The sequence below is a fragment of the Microtus ochrogaster genome, chromosome 5, assembly GCF_000317375.1.
Source record: "Microtus ochrogaster isolate Prairie Vole_2 chromosome 5, MicOch1.0, whole genome shotgun sequence".
Taxonomy (NCBI): domain Eukaryota; kingdom Metazoa; phylum Chordata; class Mammalia; order Rodentia; family Cricetidae; genus Microtus; species Microtus ochrogaster.
This window is the reverse complement of record NC_022012.1, coordinates 52,494,064-52,500,063: the sequence shown is the minus strand read 5'-3', so window position 1 is coordinate 52,500,063 and position 6,000 is coordinate 52,494,064.

Here is a 6,000-nt window from a genome sequence, read left to right as displayed (position 1 = left end):
GCCACACTGCTTTCCAGAGTGGTTGCACAAGTTTGCATTCCCACCAGCAATGGATGAGTGTACACCTTTCTCCACACCCTCTCCAGCAAAGGCTATCATTGGTGTTTTTCATTTTAGCCATTCTGACAGGTGTAAGATGGTATCTTAAGTAAATAAAAGGCATTGCCTTTCCCTTTCAATTAGAATCGATATTTTAACACTACAGATATACATACTTCCCATGTTTCATAGAATGAATAATATCTTATAGGGATAAGCCAGAGTGTTAGTTTTCCTGAGTTTTGATCAGAAACCTAAATATTGGCTAAAGGCTTCAAACAAGATCCTTATCTTTATAAAACTAACTGTTACATGAAAAACACAGTTTTGTTTCTTCCAAAATGATGGATCTTATACATTGAGTAATCAAAACTTATACTCAACTTGATTTGTATTTTTCAGAGATGGCTTCATTTGCATTGTCAAGTCAAACTGGCAAATAATGAGTGATTATTGATATTTCCATTTTGCTCTGGGATTTTTAAAAGAAGGTTGGCTACCTCTGGTCGAGCCTTCTGTTTGTTAGAGTTGGAAGAATCTTGAGTCAAGGAAGTTCTCTGTAACCTTATATTAAATGAGTGATTCATAGTGCAGTGATTTCTCGGCTTATAATAAGGGATTTCTCTGAGGAGCACCTCAAACACTCCCTTCGTGTCTTCCTGAAACACATTGTGCAAATGCTTCTGGAGAGCAGCCTATAGTCGCCCTCCTTCAGGTTTTCCTGAACCGGGCATCTATTTTCAGTCACTGTGGAGTGACTAACAACTCTTGAGCGTCTGAGGAAGCAAGATGGCCTGGATAGTTGAATTCCCTTTCCATTTTCCCTCAAGTAGATCCGGAATTACTGCCAACTCCTCAGGAAGTATTTGCTAAGTGATTACCCAGTGAAATGGCATACAACATTGAGACTATGGTTAATTCACCCTCAGGATACACTGAGAGGTTTAATCCTCCCCCGACCAAAACCATCCAGGATTCACGAGGCCCTATTGCCAGAACTTTCCAGACTCTAAAAGGAATAATTCCAAGTCCAAGAATAGCCAGGAAAGTGAACAAAGAGCAAGTCATTATTTTCATCAAGTCCTGAAGTGTTTGTAGTTAGAAGACTATAAAAACACATACATGTCCACATGGACTATAGAGGTCAGTTCATGTTCATAAAGAAAGGAGCCGGTGAGGATGATGAGCCATTCTGCACCTCCCATCACCAGTGTTTTGCTACTAGAGAGGAAATGGGGCAGGGGATGGTGGTGAAGAGAGATTGAACTGCTGAGAGAGAGAGAGAGAGAGAGAGAGAGAGAGAGAGAGAGAGAGAGAGAGAGAAGGGAGGCAGCATCTTACTAAATCCCTGTCCCGCAAGTTAATTTTTGAGATGATTGACTATGTTTCCTCCTCTCATTTGTTCCTCTTTCCTATTATTCATAAAATTAACTGACTCCATGTGTCAGTTCTTCCGAGAAGAACTGAGGACAAAAGATGCCAGGAGTGTTCTAGGTTTACTTCTTAAAGCGCAGTCCGTTTTAGAAAACAGCTTTTCAATTATGTTTTCAAAAGGATACAGGGTGAGAAATTCTTCCTCCACACCAAATAACAAGAAAACATTCCCAGAACACACCAAGTCCTCAGACCTAACAAAGAGAGTAGGTCTGTGGGTCCCTAGCAAGGGGAGACCTTGGCTTTCTTGTGGGGTAGTAGGCACAAGAGGAAGAGTAGCCTTGGAGTAACTGGGCAGACAGTGCTGCAGTGTTCATACCCACGCTGAAGATGACTGTAGCATCCTCATGCCAAAGATGACTGCAGCATCCTCATGCTGAGGATGACTGCCACGGAGACCCAGTGCTGCTATGGTCCAGGTGTTAGTATTACCTTGCATTTGTGAAATATTGAAAAATTAGAGATACCCACAAGAGCGTAAAGACCTGTGGTTCATATTGCCCTTAACATTTCCAAGAAAATTGCAAGGCTTTGAGGTTCATTAATAAATGCATTCCAATTCACAACAGCCCAGACAGTGAGGCTTGGAGGCTCTTTGTTTCTTGTTTTGGTTTTTGTTTTCCAGATGTAAAGTTAGATTTCTGGCATGCCTGAATTTAAAGAAGGATTTTCAAGCTTCCACTTCAGTCGTCTGGTATTGTAGACATTATGCTTATTTTGGAGACTGGCAACATGAGTGAGAAGCTGAGTCACTTGTATAAGTGGTGACCTGAGATTTGAATTCAGGGAAAAGAGTATCAGAAGCTGGCAGTGCTCTGATTATAAGACTAATGACTTCTTCCAAGTCATTAGTGTGGCTTTCAGTGTTCACTGCCAGGTAATACTGTCAACCATGTTTTTGCCCAGCAGCCTACAAAACACCTTCTGGCATTACACAAGTCAGCAGGGAGGAAGCTTTCGGACCAGGTCACGCTCCATTTTTCTCTTTCCTATGACCAAAGAGCATGTGGCCTCCATTACCATGTCCATTTTGGTTAACAACCGTCTTATTTAGTGTCTTATTGCTCTGAAGAGACACCATGACCATAGCAACTCTTATAAAGATAGCATTTAATCGAGACTTGCTTACAGTTTCAGTGATTTAGTCCAATATTCTCATGGCAGGGAACATGGCGGCATGCAAGTAGACATGGTTAGCTGAGGGCTCTACAACTGACCTGAAGGCAGAAGAAAGGAAAAGAGAGGCATTGGGCTTGGTTTAGGCTTTTGAAAACCAAAGCCCATCTCCAGTGATGCACTTAGTTCAACAAAGTTACAGCCACTCTATTAAGGCTCTGCCTCCTAATCCCTCTCAAATGGTGTCACATCAGTGAAAAGCATTTAAATATATGAACCAATGTGGGTCATTTCTATTCAAACCACCACAACAGCTAAAAGCGATAGCAATACCTTGTACTGTTTGCAGCATTTGGGGGTATCCCTGACCAACAACGCAGAGGGAGGTATCCCACACTTGGCACTGAGACTTTTGTTTGATAACCTGTAACATCTGAGAGGAGCATCTTCCACTTCTGTAGGGTACCTTTGTTCAAATTCTTTTTCTTTTTCTTTTTTTTCTTTTTTTTTTTGAGACAGGTCTCATGAAGTAAACATGTTTGTCCATGTTTACATAACTTTGTATATAGCTTGCTATATATAGCCTGAGGTGACCTCCAACTCATAGACATACACTGCTTCTGCCTTCTTGGAACTGTGATTAAAGTTGTGCACCCTTGTGCCTAACTAGAGCTGGTGACTGGGGACATCATAGACCCTAAAGGGAAACACACTACTATCATTGAGTTAAATCTATCTATCATTGCGTAGATAGATAGATAGATAGATAGTCAAACCGCCTTCTAAATACTCATGTTGATAATCACAGATTAGTTTTTCCTTAAGCCTGTATTGTAGAAGCTTCTTATTATGGTGAGCAGCAATTAATTCAGCAGTTAATAACTGGTCAAAGTGCTGAGAAGAAAGGATTATTTATATCATCCTCCCCAAAGTTCAGATAAAATCATAGAGGGCACAAAAAATGGAACAGCAAGATGGTAAGGAGGTGTGTTACATAAAAACATCTTCTAGACACTACACGGTCATTGAACACACGAATTCAGTGAAGCTGTGGTTACCTACACAAGACTTGTACATGATTGGGCCCATCAACATTTTATCATGGAAGAATGAAGGACTTATACAGCCTTACACCTCCCTGAAAAATAGTTAATGGTGGATGGGGAAGAAATGACATTTTCTTCAGTGTTGCCTCTGATAAGTCCCTCTCTTCTGGTGACCAACCTTTCATTCACTGTCATGCAAGCAACCATAATTAAACATAGCAGGCCATCCCTAACTAAACTTAGTAGACCATTCGCAATGAATCCATGAAAACAGGAGAGAGACTTATTGGAAATAAGAAATATTTCAAGGGAATGGGAAAGGGTGATGGATAGTAAAAATAATTAAAATTCATTGCATACATGCAAGCAAATATTAAATTAAGGGACAATTTTTAAAGCAAGAGATAAAAGAGTTCAATTTCCTAAAAGAAGGTGGAAAATAAAGATTGGGAGGAAAATGTTCAATAAGTGATTCAGGACATATGAGGAATGTATTAGCCCTAATAAATCCAGAAACTGTGTAGTAGGTGTTCTGCAAAGACAAGGTGATAGTGTCCTTTGATACAGTCGCTAAGAATGTAGTTCCTCAAAATGTTGCGTAGATAGATAGATAGATAGATAGATAAATAGATAGATAAATAGATAGATAAATGGATGAATGATGGATAGATAGAATAATGATAGATGATAGATAGATAGATAGATAGATAGATAGATAGATAGATAGATAGATAGATAGATAAATGGATGAATGATGGATAGATAGAATGATGATAAATGATAGATAGATAGATAGATAGATAGATAGATAGATAGATAGATAGATAGATAGATAGATAGAGAGGATAAGTAGATAGAGAGATAGATAGCCACAAGTTAGCAGGGAACTGCTTGCAGTCCCATTTATTTGATTTGAAATTGGATTTTTAACGATGCTACAATCCAAAACAGTAGTAAAAAATATAGTTAAAAAAGATATTAGTAAGAAAGAAAACAAATAGATTTTCTAAAGTAGATGAAGGAAATGGTGACTTCCTAATTTTGTAGGAAGATAATTCTTTAATACGTTGATATTAACTAACCTTAGTAAGAAAAAGAGAAGGGTACCTCTAGTCTAGAGGACAGAACAGGAAAGGAATGGGAGAGGGGAAAAGAGGAAAGAGTAAGAGAAAGGGGGAAGCAGTAGGGAGGGAAAATACTTTTCCATCACAGAATTATTCAGATGTTCATGACCTCTTAATTCCTTGTCTAAACATCTAACTGATAACCATAGCAGTGATTTAGGGGGAAAAGGAACTGTGCTTAATGAGCACAATTTAAATGCTGATAATTCTCATGGGTAATTGTGCCTGTGTGAATTTGTAAAGTTGAATTTTCATAAGACAAGTTCACAAGAACTTAAAAGGCTGTTCATATTCTCTACCTCAGAAAGTTATTTCTTGGAATTTATCTTAACTTTACAAAAGTTGGCATAGTATCACTTATAAATTGAAAGTTGGCACTTACATACTATAAATTCAGTGAGCCAAGTGTGTTATATACATGTAGGAAAATGTTACTATGTGATGTCCTAGGTTCAACCCCAGCACCAGAAAATTTAGGACTGAGATACAGCTCTAGGGGTGGAATGCTTGCCTAGCACGTCTGTGCTCTTAGCTTTTATCACAGGAATGAAAAGAAAGAAAAAAATGGAAAGAAAGAGATGAGGGAGGGAGGAAGGGAGAGAGGAAAGAGTAAATTATAGTGAAACCCATTGATTTAAACAATTAATTATGATAATAAAGGCAGCATATATCTGGGAACCCTGCTTTTCACTCCTTTAATCCAGCACTCAGCAGAGCCAAGCAGACGCAGGTAGATCTCTATGATTTAGAGGAGGGACTATACAGTAAGACACTGTAGTGTATGTGTGTGTGTGTAAAGTATGTTTCTGGAAGGGAAGAAGGAGGAAGATGATGTCAACACAATATTTGTTAGAATCCCTGGGGAATATACTGGGAAGAGTTGGAGAGCAATAATCCCATGAAGTTGGTGATGGTGGGGAAATGCTAATTTCAGTAGCAGAAAAAGAAAAGAAAACTTCAAGGAACAGAGAGTCTAGAGTCCATTCTGGAGCGCTCACCTCAGCCATGGAGTGCCCATGCCAAGTCAGGGGTTTTATTATGGCATTTGAATATATAAACGTAATATTCTTTGATGTTATCTATTCCTAATTATCAAATTATTCTCTGCCTCCTTCCCTTTTTGCAATCCCCTCCTTTATCACTAGTACCCTCTAGTATCGTGTCCTCCCTGATCCTGTCTCCCACACATGAAAGAAATCATGGAATTCTTGCTTGCCATTCTGAGTCTGGCTTAAATCATT